Raw genomic sequence first — 16,838 nt, forward strand, 5'->3', positions numbered from 1 at the left:
GTGAATAGGAGCCAGTTCACACATTACTATTGTTATTTCTTAGTGTTATTATTTTATTTTAATGCCAAAATAGGCTTCTACGTGGTTTACAAAATAATAACAACCCAAGTTGCACAAACATTAAAATTTCAGCATCCATAATTAAAACAAACAGTAAAACAATACCATTAGAATTATACAGCAATTAAAAACAGAAGACCCTTAAAGGTCATGCTCTATACAGGTTGCTTTCTCTCTCTCTCCCTAGAATCACTTAAGTAATTAGAGGGTGACTATGATAATGAAAAATCTACCCTTAGTCAGGGAGAGTTTTGAGTGAGCAGACTTGGGGGGGCTTTTCCAGGTGAGGCTTTTCTTGTGATCTCACCCTGCCTTTTCACTTACTTTTTCAGATGGGCCTGTTCTTAAATTGCTTCTGTCAATAATAATAATAATAATAATAATAATAATAATAATAATAATAATAATGTAATAATAAAAATAATATTTTTTTATTTATACCCCACCCATCTGGCTGAGTTTCCCCAGCCACTCTGGGCGGCTTCCAATCGAGTGTTAAAAACAATACAGCATTAAACATTAAAAACTTCCCTAAACAGGGCTGCCTTCAGATGTCTTTTAAAGATAAGATAGCTGCTTATTTCCTTCAAATCTAAAGGGTAGGCGCCACTACAGAGAAGGCCCTCTGTCTGGTTCCCTGTAACCTCACTTCTCACAATGAGGGAACCGCCAGAAGGCCCTCGGAGCTGAACCTCAGTGTCCGGGCAGAACGATGGGGGTGGAGACGCTCCTTCAGGTATACTGGACTGAGGCTGTTTAGGGCTTTGAAGGTCAGCACCAACACTTTGAATTGTGCTCGAGAAAGCCAATGCAGATCTCTCAGGACCAGTATTATGTGGTCCCAGCGGCCACTCCCAGTCACCAGTCTAGCTGCCGCATTCTGGATTAATTGCAGTTTCCGGGTCAGCTTCAAAGGTAGCCCCATGTAGAGCGCATTGCAGTAGTCCAAGCGGGAGATAACCAGAGCATGCACCACTCTGGCGAGACAGTCCGCAGGCAGGTACTAGATGGAGCTGGTAGACAACTGCCCTGGACACAGAATTAACCTGCGCCTCCATGGACAGCTGTGAGTTCAAAATTACTCCCAGGCTGCGCACCTAGTCCTTCAGGGGCACAGTTACCCCATCCAGGACCAGGGAGTTGCCCACAGGGAGACTCCTTATAACACATGGAGTCCTTAAAACAAGATGTCATTCTTGAAATGGAGGCTGTCACAAATTAAAAAGACAATTTCCTCCCCCCAAAATCCTGAGGCTCAGCTTGGGGGGTGGGGAGCAGTGCACTCATTTGCCGCACACCGACTGCTGAGCCGCTGGTACTATGCAATATTAAGAAAGCAGAAATAGATCTGAGTTGTTCCTATGCTTTTATTAAAGGAAGCTTGATCCAAAGCTGACTCTTCCTGATGACCTCACCTAGCTGGACAGAAGTTAGATCTTTCTACTCCAGAACTGGCTTGCCTTGTTGTGCTTGAGGTTGTACTCTGACAGAGAGATGGAGGAAAAGAAGTACCTCTATCCTCAACCATGGCAACAACAGCAGCTCCTAACATGGTGGGTGGGTGTGTATACACACACACACACACACACACACACACACACAAACACACACACACACACACACACACACACACTGCTCAATTGTAGGTAGTACTCTAAGAAACATAATTGAGTTTACTTAGCCTACCAGAGGATAAAAACAGTTGCCTGCTGAAGTGATGTACTGTACTAATATTCCAACTAGAAGTTACTGCTTCTGCTGCTTCTGCTGAGGATGACTACAGCTGAATCTACACAGATATAAAAAATGCTATGAAAGTGTTATGAAAAAAACGCTCTAAAAAGATATGTGCAATTTGCCATTGAGCTCTTCATCGCCACCTGGTGTCACATTTAATAACACACTTATAATGTCATAATTGCAACTATGTACAATAGCTGAGTCCCAGGTTGATCAACTTGCTTTTATATTTCACATGATCAAATTTATTTTCTGACTCCAAAAATGTTTAAGTCAGAACTGTTTAATTGGCTCTTTTGATTATATTGTGATTTGGCATTGTATTAATGTGGCCTCCATTGGATTGTTATTAATGAAAAATTAATTTAAAATATTTACAGGGGAAAAATATTTTCTGAGAATTTGCAGTGTCTATCAATTGTCAGCAGACATATAATGGGGGGCATTTGTACTGCTGGGGCATAGCTTGTGCTCATGGGTCTGAATTTGCTTTCTGAGAAATTCCAGCACTTCTCAATTGTGGGAATGAAGGTAGTGAGAGAGAGAAATGCATCCCTAAATAGGCTTGGGAAATCCTGGCATCTGCTAAAGAAACACAAATTGGGAAGAGTGCCCTCATAGTTGAACAACCCCTAAATTATGCAGCTGTTCATTACCAGAATTATATATCTCATGCTGCCCTTTTGCAAGGGAAGGGAGCAGTGCATGGAGTGAACAATTGCTGAATTATAGTGCGATAAGGCAGACCTCCTAAAGTGTCACATGCATGCAGAGGAAGATAAGAAAGGGCAGCTTAAGTTCTTGGCATTTTAAAGAAGGCAATCAAGAGCCCCTTTGAATTCTCTGCTTCACTTCTCTGCACTTCATCTACATTTTGTGCCAGACTGACAAAGCACCCCATTCATGTGTCAGCAATCTCCTCTGTAGACGCAGGGGTGTTAATAGCAAGCTGACTCGGCAGATGCTGCTGTTTGAAAACACAAATGCAGTGAGTTGCATGACCTTAATATTTGAGTAACGATTTGATGCTTCTTCTGGGCTAATGAAATACCAAGTCTGTGATGGTGGTGTGTGAGCCGGTCCCGTTGCTTGCACTGATTCTGAAAAAATATTAATAAGGAATCAGCTTCAGCCTTAGGTAGGCTGTTTAACCGGAGTTTCCTTTTCTGATGGCTGCTTCCCAGAACTGCAGAAGAGAAATATAAATATTTTACAAATTTTTGGGCCCAGTACATTATTCTAAGATTAATTAGGTATATTATGGGGGCAGGGAAAGGGCGAGAAGAAAGCTGTTGCCTGGAATGTGCTGCTGCTTCTTTTCTTGAAATGGAATTGCCCAACCGCAAGGGCATGATCCAGTCTTTCATGCATGTGCAGAGGTATGCACAACATCTGTTTCCTGTGAAGCCTTTCCATATCCCCAGTGGTGGTTTGCAGGGTGTACTGCCAATAGGCTGTGTATGCTACAAGATACCCAGGCATGATCAATAGCCCTTCTGCACCTCATTGAGGTCTGCAGCAGCCTTGTATGCTCCCGCTCCCAACCTCTGCCAGCGGAAGGACATCAAAGAGGGAGCCATGGGGGGGGGTCTTTGCAGAGTAGGAGCATTAGCACTAGAGCAGGGGTCAGCAAGGTTTACCTTGCCTAGGCCAGTTCACTCCAGCAGAGATCTCTCTGTGGGCTGGATTGTGTGTGCATGCGTGGGATTTACAGCGTCAGTGTAGATGCAATTTTCAGTGTCTGTGTCTGCGCACAGATTTCTGGTGCCACAGAAGTGAGTCCCCGTGCTGCGCTGTGCTGGTTTAGTGTAGCGCATGGGGACTTGCTGAGCAGGTGGCTCGGTTGGGGGGCAGCTCATGGGCCAGTTAAACAACTCCCGTGGGCCGCTTGTGGCCCATGGGCCTTAGGTTGCCGATCCTTGCACTAGAGCAAGGGGACTTCCCTGCATTTTCCCTTCCATCCCTCTTCCCATGTCATCCCCAAATCTGCTCTGGGTGGTTGGGGAACTCTCAGAATAGAGTTGCGGAGTTCAGGGGGGAAAGAAGATAGCATCCAATTGTGCATGAAAAATCCTTGCTCCAACAGAGTGTTCCCATTTGCACTACGTTGAATTCAACCCTTCTGGCCTTCCTTCTTGCATGTACAGTTTTGGATTTGGTAGCCATTCTGCTGGGGCAGCAGTGCTGCCTTTTCCTCTTTCTGCAACATAACTAGAGTATAGAACAACTTTGTCTTCTTCTCCTCCTTCCTGTAATAACTGGTGTGTGGTGCTCCCCACCGCCTCTGACCCCCCTTTTATACTAATATGTAAGCTGCTCAGAGAGCCTTTTCAGCTGAAGAATGGGGTAAAAATTCTTGAAATAAATATATGCTGCCCCTGAGCTTTAATTTCAAAGCATGGATTATAACCTAAAAGGAAACAATGCCTATTTCATCCACACTTATTCAGCAACCCTCTTCCTAGTACTCTACTCTATTTCCTGTTTTATATAATGTAACAAAGGTCTGTCTACTGAATAGCTTGACTAGATGCACACTTCAATGTAGCTGCCCCAGGAAACAACCCAATGTGATATTTTGGAAGGATTCTGTTTCGAGACGCAGATGATGAAATGAGGAACATGTAGGGGGAGCTTACTCAACATGTCTCAAAGAAAGTCACCGACTACTGCGATTTTGAGTAGCCATAGTCACTCCCCTGTCTCAGGGAAAATACATATTTTCTATCTGCGCAGTCATGGGAAGAGCAACTATTGAATTTGTTCTTTCCTGAGCCCCATGATCTACCTGTTGTTGGAGTATTTTTCAAAAAGTTTGAAAAGAGCCCAATATATATTTTGAGGCTGTTGTCAGAATAAGCGTGCGGCGGATAAATGTGAATGCAGGCACAGTATGAATTCCTTAAATACTTGTTTGAAATCCAAGGCTTGCTGGAAAACGGAATTGACTCTATGGCTGCTGCTTTCTTTTAAATACAGCAAACGTGTTTAACATCTCTCCACAAATACACACCTAGACAAACGAGATCTGCTGTTCCCTTTGTAGGTGGACACAGACCTTAAGCTATTTCAAAGCAGGAATTTAGGCATCATCCTCGGATTTACCTGCATAAAGGGTGGCTGAGAAATTTCCTAGGGTAAACTGGAAGGGCTTACTAACAATTTAGTAGTGTCTGAGAGCTTGACCCCCTGTCCCTGCCCCACAGGGCCAGTTCTCATTTTGCATTGCTCCCTTAGGTGTTCACACCCAAGAACACTGCAGGGGTTGTGTGCAAATGCCTCCAGAGAAGTGTGATATCCCTAGCCAATCTCTTTGGACTCCTCTTACATTATTTGAGGGTTCTGCCTAAGGAGGAACTAAAAAATTATACTTGAATTTTGGTTTAGGTTGCAACTGCATTGTATAATAATAATAATAATAATAATAATAATAATAATAATACCTCGCCCATCTGGCTAGGTTTCCCCAGCCAGTCTGCAACCTTTTTCTCACAAAAGGCATGTGTGTGTGTCTGTGTAATATTTGGTACATAAACCTTTTAAATCCCCACAAGTGGCAACTGGGGCCCTTTGAAGGGACGCTTCCATATTTTATATGAATGTCTTCTTTCAAATGACAAAAGTAGCACGTATTGGCTCACCCTCTACTTAAAAATGATTAAGTAGCTTATAATTCTGGACTATTCACTGTTTATTGTGACAAAACTTCCTCTCCTCACCCCCCAGTCCCATCTCTTTTATCATTTCAGAGTTTTGTTCAGGCAACGAGAACAAAACAGAGTATCTTCACTGTGCATGGTACCTTTTGTGAAAACTGCCTGATCCCCCACGAGCCTGGGATGCCTGGGGGCTCCCAGCCCATAATTTCTAACACACTTATCTCTGTGTTTGCTTTATGTGGCGTAAGATGAGTCAAAGTCAGGCCTGTGTGCTTTAGATAACTCCTTTTTAAATACCAGAGAAGGGAAAACCTCTGATTTGGCCTCAAATTGTCAACTGCAAATAGAGAGCTATGTTTATACTCCCTCTTATTGGACGTCCGCTCGCTCTGTCTCTTGCTACGTCTTCAGTTTCATAGCTCAAACTTCAGCATTGCCTGACAGCTGAGGTTTCGTTAAGTAGATTTTAAAGCTCACTTAGTATTGTTTTGCTTGGCCGTAGTCTTCTTTTACATAAACAAAGCTAATGATTAACGTCAAATAGCTAAAAGTGAATATACCTGAAAGGCATCAGCTTCCCACCCCCACCCCCTGCCACCATAAATTAGCTTTTTGTAGCAGCTGTTTTTGCTGCAGTTCCTCTCTCTCTCTCTCTCTCTCTCTCTGTGTGTGTGTGTGTCTTGGCCCTTTGCCTTGTTTGTAAATATCCAATATGTTCAAGCATCTCTGGTGGGCAGTGCCCTCTGCTGCAGGACCCGCTGAGCAGGCGCTTGTGCTGGCTGATGCCTCCAGCTTCCTTAATCAGTTATGGCGTTTGAGCAGCATGAAGCCACCAGCGCTTCCCACATCCGTCTTTCCCCCCTGTACTTAATTTGAAATCCCACAAGCAGCTGCCGCTATTTCCAAAGCCACAACAGTGTCTTTCTCAAGTATTAACCTTCTTACTATATTGCAATTAACTGTTGACTGAATACTAGGTGCAGAAACGAGGACACAGAACTTAAACATTTGGGCAAGGAACTATTGTAAGAAGGTTCACAGTGGAAGCCCTTATGATCACAACTTTATAAATCTCTTTTACTTGGCTTTAGATGCATAGTGAGATGCCCACAACTGTTAGGAATCATAATTAATGGCTTTGAAATAATGCTTTCTGAGTTTCCAAAGCACACCACATTCCTTATCTCCTTCGTCCTTTCTTCTCTGCAAAGTTGGACAGTATTATTATACCCATAATTCAGATGGAGACATCACAGAGACGGACAGATCATGATTTGCCTAAGGCAAGCTAGTGAATTTTTGGGAGAAGCAGGGCTTGGAGGCTTCTCGTAGTTATATAGGATGTAGCTGAATAGCAAGGTCATACCTTGATTTTCCAGGGACAGTCTCAGAATTACAAGAGTCACCCTGGTTTCTCATTTGAGACAAGAATGTCCCTATTTGCCCTGCCAGTGCCAGGCTTGGGGAGGAGGATGAACCGGCGCTTGTCCCAAGCAGCTGCAGTGGTGGCTGCTAGGGAGCACCCCATGTTCTCTCCATGATGGCCGCTGCCAGCCTCCTCCCTTGGGCAGCATGTGGTAGCTGCTGGAGAATGGGCAAGGAGGAGGAGGAGGGGCTGCTGCTATTGAGGTCCAGCCCCACATGACACGCCGGCTTTGAGGGGAAGACAGAGGGCAGGGCTGCTCTGTGCAGGAAAAAGGGGGAGTGGAATGCATGGAGTCATGAGGTGTGTTTTTTTTTTAAAAAAAAAGATGCTTTGTGTATCCATGTCTAATCTTGCCCCTTTCTAAAATTCATTTATTGGTGTGTGTTTTTCATTTTGTAAACCTACCAAAGAATCAAATCAAATCAGATCTGGATTAAGGGATTTTCTCAGGAGAGTGGGGGGCATGTGTGTTGTGTCCTATGGGTGCAGACCCTCCACGTGTCTCTATTTTCCATGACACCCCAGATTTACAGAAGCCATCCCAGTTTCTGATTTGATACCAGAATGTAGCAGATGTGCCTATTTTCATTGGAGAAATGTTGGAGGATATGGAGTTATCTGACTCCTGAGCAATCTGAAGGCAGCCCTGTGTAGGGAAGTTTTTAATGCTTAATGTTTCAGTATGTTTTTATATCATCATCATCATCATCATCATTTTTTATTTGTATGCCGCCTTTCCACAGTTAAAAAAACAATGCTCAAGGCAGCTTACAGCATAACAAGATTTACATAATTACAAAAGTCATAAACAATAAATAAACCACACCAAAAAAAATACACAACCAAATGGGAAACAATTTCCACATAAATCAAAATCTAAAACTAAGAATACACCATTCATATCAGAGTTTAAAATGACATAGGTAAAAAACAAAACAAAATATATGTTGGAAGCTGCCCAGAGTGGCAACCCAGTCAGATGGGTGAGGTATAAGTAGTAAAATTCTTAATCTTATTATGGAATAGAATCTCCCTATTTTCAGCAGAGAAATGTTGGAAGGTATGTTGGTGTCGTGATGGTGCGACTTGCCCTTCCTCTGATAGGAAATGCTCTGCAGGTGGGGTGGGGGACAAAAATGGGGCTCAAGGAGGATTAGTTGCAGGGGGGGGGGGTGAGAAATGTCCCTATTTTCATCTGAGGAATGTTGGAGGATATATCCAGCCTTTGCTTCCTAGGGCTGAGGAAACATTGCACCTAAAATTTCTCCACATTATTTCTGAGTGGTGAAATGGGGATGGGAATGTTCCTGGAGATTCTGTGGAGAGTGAGGGGAAATTCTCCAAATGTTTTTCTCAGAAAATCCGCATCTCATAAATTTTGGCTCACTTATTGTTGAACAAAACTCTGCTCTTAGTTCATAGCCATAGATGAAGGAATGTATGGGCTAAGAGAGGACTGGAAAGAGTTGGGGCCAATACTGCAATATGATTAGGCAGCTTGAGGAGTTTCATGGCTGTGACAAAAATTCATGGATAGTGAAAGTGGGGAGGCCATTTTGCTGAACATTTTCCAGGGCCTACAATTCCCTAACAGTTCAAGAGCTGCTCAAAAAAGAAAAATTCCTCTCAAAATTGACAGGAATTTTTTCCCCTAGAGAAATTTAAGCTCAGTTGGATGTTCCCTGCTGGATTTCCCCTAACATTTTTTACTCAAGTCCTTCTTTCCCCTAATTGTCTTCTCTGACTCATTGCATGAGGAACCAGGCAGCAGTTCCATCATATCCTTTCTGCAGGAGTCTTTTTTAAAAATGCTATCTTCTTACAAAAGCAATGATAATGGGGGTTGCTTTCAAACCCACTCTTGAAAGGCCTATGTGATTTCCTTGAACTTTCTTATTCATATGTGAGCTAAGGGAATTCAGGTTTTCTTTGACATCTTGCTGCCAAATACTTACTAAGTTTGTTGTTTGTTTGTTTGTTTGTCTGTCCCTAATTGTTTCAGAAACTGTTTAATTAGCACGGAAAATAATGTACATTTAATGTGTGGAAGGAATGTGTTTCAGAATGCCATTTAATATTTCAAACTGCAAGTGCTTTCAAGAAAGCCTTTCTTATGGCCTTCAATCTTTCAATCACCACCCATCTTCCAATGTCAGCAAATGGGATAGAAAAAGAACCTGACTGCTGCTTTGTTTTTCTCTTAGTAGAGGGCAAACAGTGATATTTCTATCCAGTGCATTCATCTCTGTGCAGCTGAAAATATACAGGGTTTTTATTGATTAGAACATACAGGTTGAACCAAGACGTTGAAACCTGAAAGAAAATCAAGTATAATGCTGCCTCTTCCTTCCAGTTTTAAGGTTGAAATTCCACTCTACACCTTCCAAACATCAAAGGACTCCTCCATCTCATCAACCTCTGAATCCAAATTAGGAATTTCAATGGGGGGGGGGGATGACTGACAGTGGAATAAGATTACATAAAATGGTGCTATTGTATTTGCCTTCAGAACTGCAGTGTCTTCCCAAGACTGATTACTCTGCAGGGCTCTATCCTGCTTGGAAAAAAATTGGCATGTTGTCCAAACTGTTTCAACTTCCTTGAAATTCTCAAGTATTTCTCCTATGTGGAAACTGCAGATTTGATTCCCATGACACATCAGGCAAATACAGTGATACCTCTGGTTAAGAACTTAATTCATTCTGGAGGTCCGTTCTTAACCTGAAACTGTTCTTAACCTGAGGTACCACTTTAGCTAATGGGGCCTCTCGCTGCTGCTGCACCGCCGCGAGATTTCTGTTCTTATCCTGAGGTAAAGTTCTTAACCCGAGGTACTATTTCTAGGTTAGGAGAGTCTGTAACCTGAAGCGTCTGTAACCTGAGGTACCACTGTACTGTACACAGAATGCCTTCTTGAAATTCCCACACTATTTGTGGGCAGCCAGATTTGGGGCAGCCATTTCACCTAAGTTGTTAAGGGGGAAGACAAATCCTCCAGCAGTTTCTTAGCATTGGGGCTCACCATTAGCAACAGACAGCCTCTTCCCCCTCCCAAACAAGGCTTCTCTCTCTCTCTCTCTCTCTCTCTGTAGAGAGGGCTTCTGCTGTAAATGACAGCAGCAGCAACTGTTTTGGCGACTTGGCCACCACTTTGCATCCTAAAGCAATCTGTGATAACTAAGTTCTGCACCACACATTCATCTGAGAAGTGAAAATCAGGACAGTTGCATCAGTATGGTTGAAAGGGAGCGCATCACGGGTGTTGGGAGAAAAAGATTCAAAACCATCCAAGCTACCCAGCATGCTCCAAATCTCTCTCTTTCTCTCTCTCATCCCCTGCCCACTTCCCCACAGTGGATAGAGGAGTGCAAGAGTGACCCTCCCCTCTTAATTCTGCCCTATCGTTGAAAGCCAAACCAGGATTTGTATAAGATGGTTCAACCATATTTTGGATTGCAGCCAGTTTTGCAACACCTTAAACTCTAAAACATGTATTATTGCATAAACTTCATTGAAAAAACTTGTTTTCTTATTATTCTTTAAAGTGCTACAAGATTATTTTGTTCGCTTGCTTTTGCTGTAACTGTAACAGATGAACCTGGCTGCCCCCAGTGCTTTTTTTCTAGGGGTAATCAAGGGTACGCAGTGCCTGCAACTTTTTTTTTCTAGAAAAGAAGTACTGCCCACTACTATGTATGGAAAAGCAGCATTTGAAAAATAAGTAGATGTTGCTGTTATCATCATCAGTACAGTCATACCTCAGGTCACAGACGCTTCAGGTTGCACGTTTTTGGGTTGTGCACCACACCGAACCCCGAAGTACCAAAACAGGTTACTTCTGGGTTTTGACGCTTGCGCAGAAGCACTAAATAGTGCTTTGCGCATGTGCAGAAGCGCCGAATTGCAACCCGCTTGTGCGCAGACAAGGCGCTGCGGGTTGCGAACATGCCTCCCTTACGGATCACGTTTGCAACTCGAGCATCCACTGTATTTAAAAAAACAGCAACCACATGACTGCCTGATAATGAAGTAGTCCTTACGCTAGTCTGGCCTGTTCCAATGTTGTTTTACTTACTGGGTGCACCTGAGATATTTCTATCCTCTTATGAGTTTTTATTTTTTAAAAAAATATTTTTTATTAACCGGCCAATCAAATCAAATCAAATCACATCACATCACATAAATTCCGAATTACAAAGCCGAATTTTAAATTTTGTTGGGGGGACCCATATTTCAAGATCCAAAGGGGGATTCTGATCATCTTCTTGCTACTGCGTTAATGTCCAAATCAGTCCAAACAAAGTTCATAATTCTATCCAGTCTTATCTTGCTGTTTCCACATCACATCTTGTTCATATATTTTCTCTTTTTTCTTTATGATCTCTTCTGATAGCCTCCTTAAGCCGATAAACACCAATAATAATCCTGTGTGAATTTTTCCGTTCTTCTAATCTTCAAATCGAGATGGTTTCCATATATCATCGCCTTCATAGATAACATTGCTCTTTCCATCATTAATTACAGAACTGTCGTTCTTAAGTCCCTCTATTTCTCTATTTCTCCTCCCAGACTTAAGTCTTCCGACAGAACTTTCCAATATGGCGACGGTATTTTTAACTGCGTCATTCCAAAGCCCTTATACATTCCACGCTCTTCTTAAAACATGCTTTGGTTCGGAAGTTTATCTCCACACAGCCTTAAATCCACAGCTTAAGTCCTTAAAATGACATTTCTGACTCGTGAGGGGAGGGGATTCTTGTTTAATCACACAAAGGAAAGAAAGGAAAGCTTTCCCCCCCTCCCCCATCAGTCCCTTTGCCATACCGAGTCTTGGCGTATCTTCTCATAATTTATACTTGTTCCTTGTTTTATCAGAGATCTCTTCTGTTAGCAGTCTTTACTCCCCCTCCTTCCTTGAAATATGTGCATTCGCTTCATCCAAATTGTTTCTTTTGAAGTTCTTGCAGCTAGTGGCGCGGATCAGGGACGGCGTCCAGGAGCGCCGAAATCCCACAGGAGGGCCTTGTGCCTAGTGCCCCCATCCCCACAAATTCGGGGGTGGTATAGGGCACAGCAAGCAAGGGCAGTCCCCACCCCCACAATCCTGGGGGGGGGGTAGGGAGGCTATTTACTCCCATCACAGCCTCTAAATTACCTCGTGTGGGTCGGAGAGATGTTATTGTCAGCCATCTTCTGATGCGCCCCTAGTGGCCCCTCCTCTTATGAGTTTTTAGGGTCAGAATCAGGAATGTCTGTTCTTACTGTAATTTTATATACACTGTGATATAAAGAACTTCATCATATATGTAAAAAGAGAGTTAGATTAGGGAGTTTTGAGGTACATATAATTTATAGGAGCCCTTAAAAAAAAAAAAACTCTTACTGTTATTGCAGGCCAAATGTCATGCTGTTTTATAGCTGGAAAGAAATACTGAGCTAAAATAACAAGAAATAAAAGTCTAAGTGTATAGAGACTGACCCCAGCTCATAATAATAGGAATTTCTAAATTTAACTCTATAATGGTCCCTTAACAATGATGTCCAACAGATCGTTTTAGTGTATTCATCACTGATTGCGTATGATTAGGTCTAAATCATTTTGAGGCTCTGGAAGTTGATGATTAATCCATTAATTCAGCCAGTGAATGGATAATCATCAGTTTAAATTTGGCAATTAAAATTTCACAACTTCACTTTTAGATTAGTCTGTCTCTTAAGGGTGACATTGTTGGCATAAGACAAAGAGCTATTAGAAGGGGGCACAAGTTTGGGATTAAAAAATATTATTATTATTATTTTAAAGATATGTATAATCACACTATTGTGAACAGTAGGCAGCGGGAAATATCTGTAAACCATAACTAGCATCTTCATTTTTTATATATAACATGGAGCTTGTATAAAACATAAATTACTGCTTAAAATCCATAGAAAGTATCTCCTGTTTTCCCAAATTGCATTTCCAAACGTTTTTCTCAACTGTTTGTTTCTTTGTAGTCATCTGGAAAACAGGTTTCATCAAGTTAAAATTAGTTTAGTTCATGGTTTCTGAGGTTTTAAGTATGCTATCCATTGTTGTTTTTTCAAGGTAAATATATATGAGAACAGTGTAATAGGAAATGCTGACTCACTGCTTATGGGAAAATTTCAATGTGATTTTTTTAAAAGTAGCAGGTCTGGCTGATGCTTAACTTGCCAACTTATTGCAGTTGAAACAGCTTGACCTATGAAGCTCTTTGAGGACCTAAATATTGGGTGGTATTCAACTAACATTTATGCAGAGTAGTTGCATTGAAATCAATGGACCTAACATAGCGGGCAATCCTATGGCAAGATCCACTGGGGTGAGCAGTTTAGGATTCAGGAGATCTCCAGTTGAGCCAGCTGTTATCTGATAAATGTAGCAATAAATCCAGGTTTGCCCCATCTTGTACATTCATGGTTTCCTTTACAAATCTTATTTAAAAACCGCCCAATCCTTTTGGTTTAGGTATGAATGTGCCTTTGGTTCTCATTCTAATCACATTTCATTGGAAGCAATTCCCATTAAAATCTATGAGATTATTTTTTTGGCATTTGTTTGCCTTCATTGGCAGTAGGTGCAAATGAAGTCATTCACACAAGTGTTCGCCTCAAATTAATTACCAGATGCTTTGCGTGTAATTTAAACTGAAGCTTGGTAGCTACCCTATGGTTGCTAAGAACCTGCAGTGCACTTCATCCACTGATCACTGTGACCAAATCAAAAATATGAAGGGTGAGGAATAAAGATAGTCAGAGAACATCAAAGGGGTTCTTAAGGCATGTTTCACGGTTGGAAATAGAGAGAGTTCAACCAGAAGATCCATGGTTCTCTGCACATCAGGACTGAAAATGTGAAGATAAAAGAGTGTTCATCAGGACAGCAGTAGGAAATTGTTAGTTTTCAAAGTGGGAAAATATGTGTACTAATATAGAAGTTTTTGCAAGTAACTTTTTAAAGGTATGAGTAGTCCTGTTCTAGTCAGTGGAACTATTCATAATCATAAAGCCACTGAGGTGCACAGGTGTTTGAGGGAATTAGAGATGCTGATGAACTCAGTGAAGGTAGCACTGCCTTCCTTGACATTGATGTAATGTCATCCATTCAGCAGGACTGGATTTTAGCTCCCTTGAAGCATTTTAAAATAGAAAATAGCTGAAGTATATCCAATGTCTCAATAAAACTCTTGAAATGCAATTTTGGCTGGAAAGAAAGAGACAATCCTTTTTTTTTTAAGAAAAGAGAGTTGAAAGTGATACGACTAAAGCATTGTTGCCCTTGGTTTAGTCACACATTCCTTTGTCTCAGTCATCTTTGGTAAAACAGGTTTAGCAGGTTTTTAAAATTATTCACTGAAGGGAACTGTGCATGTAGAACACTATGTTTATTGCCCTCATTACACTCTATTTTGGATCTTGTCTTTGTGACAATTTTCCTGCCCTTTTCCTAATCTTACTTTCACTACATTTCTGTGAGATAGACTAGTTTGAGAAGGAGTGGCTTGCCCACAGCCACACAGCCAGTTTTATTAGCTAAGTGGGGATCTGAATTTGAACTTGGGCCTGTCCAGTCCTTGTCTAGCACTCTTAAATAGTATATTACATTGGCACTTGCCAGAGTCAACTTAAGTGAAGTTGCTGCCTAGTGAGCCTACAATAAGAACTGTGGCTGGTGTGAGGCAAGGAAGACCAGAACATTCTGTGTCCATTTTTTGATCTTGGTATTGCAGTCTGGGAATTTCCTGGGGGGTGCTACTTGCATAGGTCAGGTGTCAAGTTCATTTCTTGAAGTTTGAACAACTACAATACAACTACTATGTAGAGTCCATCTTTCTTTCTTCTTTTCCTTTTCCTTTTCAGAGTACCCAACATAGTTGGGGGGGGGGTTATGTTGTGGTCTCTAAAGGCCAAGGAAAATCACCTGGCTGGACCAGGGATTAACCAACCTGCCTTAAAGAATGATTCTGAGATATGGGGGAACAGAATAATATGCTTATCTTATGGGCCTAGAAAGTGTTGGATCCCTAGACAGCATCTTAAAATGCAGAGACATCACCTTGCCAACAAAAGTCCGTATAGTTAAAGCTGTGGTTTTCCCATTAGTGATGTATGAAAGTGAGAGCTGGACCATAAAGAGGGCTGATCGCCAAAGAATGGATGCTTTTGAATTATGGTGCTGGAGGAGACTCTTGAGACCCATGGACTGCAAGTAGATCAAACGTATCCATTCTTAAGGAAATCAGCCCTGAGTGCTCACTGGAGCACTCCTGAAGCTCCTGAAGCTGAGGCTCCAATACTTTGGCCACCTCATGAGAAGAGAAGACTCCCTGGAAAAGATCCTGATGTTGTGAAAGATTGAGGGCACAAGGAGAAGGGGACGACAGAGGACGAGATGGTTGGACAGTGTTCTCGAAGCTACAAACATGAGTCTGACCAAACTGCGGGATGCAGTGGAAGACAGGAGTGCCTGGCGTGCTCTGGTCCAGGGGGTCACAAAGAGTCAGACACGACTAAACGACTAAACAACAACAAGTCACACTTGGGAAGAAGTACTTATGCACAAGTGAGTGCTCAGGACCTGCTGGTTTCATGGCTAGCAACCATAATGTTAACGCACCCACAAAGGAAGTGGGCATCACCTTGAATTTAACCACATCATCTGACATAAGCACCCACGACATGACTAAACAACAACAGAAAGTGTTGGATCTCTTCCTCCATGGGTGCAGAGAGAGATCCGATGTTGGATTTCTGCTGCTGTGACAACTTCAGCAGCTCTTGTCCTACTGATGTAGTACTGATGTAGTACTGATGTAGTACTGATGTAGTACTGATGTACTGCAGGAAGTTGGCTTTAACAAATTGATATACTTTCAATATATGTGAAATAACATGGAAATTACACAACAGGTGATAGTTGCTTTTTAGAACATCTTAGGACAAATGAATGTCTAAGCAACATATGCAACAAAGTCTATCATACTTATTTTATAATTTAAGAAAATAGCAAAGATCACTTAGTCTATCCCAGATGCAGTGCTTTTTTTCTAGAAAAATAGGTGTTGGTACTCACCATGAAATTGCTACAGCAAGCACCACCCTTTTTAACAGCAACAAAAAAAGGTGCAGGTATTGCATACCTATGGGTACCTGCTGAAAAAAGCACTGCCCAGATGTAAGGTGATCAGTTCTATCCTGTTGATCAGCTTAAAGCTGCAGTCATCCACAGCAGCATTCAGGGCAAATGCAATTGAGACGTGCAAGGTGTTCACACTGTGGCAGTCCAGAGGTGCAAAGTGGTAGTGATTCAAATACTTGTGTAGTGTGGAAGGTATGGTTAGGCAACAACTGGACTATAGTAGTTTCTGCAGACACTGACACCTGCATGTCTATTACCCAAAAGCTTCTAGATCAGGTCCACCGTCCCTCAGACCATGTGGTGGGACGGACTATATTTTGAAGGGAAAAAAATGAACGAATTCCTATGCCCCACAAATAACCCAGAGATGCATTTTAAATAAAAGCACACATTCTACTCATGTAAAAGCACGCTGATTCCTGGACCGTTCGTGGGCCGGATTGAGAAGGTGATTGGGCTGCATCCGGCCCCCGGGCCTTAGGTTGCCACCGCTTTCTTCTTCTTTGGTGATCACTCGTAGCCGAGTATGTTTGTCTTCCATATACACGGTTTTAACAAGGAGTCTGTAAGTGACTGCCCTGTTTTAGAGAGTGAACAGGGATCCACCATTCTGCCCCCTTAACTTTTCCAGTCTGTTAAGGAAGAATGGCACCACTTCCATCTGCAGCACTCAGAAATATTCAGTACGTCTGTTGGATGACCAAATAGTTCTCAGTGTTTAGTCTAGATTGTTCTGCATTTCTCTCAGCAAAAAGCATAAGCAAACTCAATAAATTTCTATTCATTTTATCTC

General features: G+C 42.1%; 1 protein-coding gene across 10 annotated transcripts in view; it reads left to right on the forward strand.

Moving 5' to 3' along the window:
* The window catches only part of PCDH9 (protocadherin 9), a 746,233-nt gene that overhangs the window by 716,388 nt on the left and 13,007 nt on the right, over nt 1-16,838 (forward strand). The gene's annotated exons all lie outside the window — the stretch shown is intronic.

The sequence above is a fragment of the Podarcis tiliguerta genome (assembly GCF_965153285.1).
Source record: "Podarcis tiliguerta genome assembly, chromosome: 4".
Taxonomy (NCBI): Eukaryota; Metazoa; Chordata; class Lepidosauria; order Squamata; family Lacertidae; genus Podarcis; species Podarcis tiliguerta.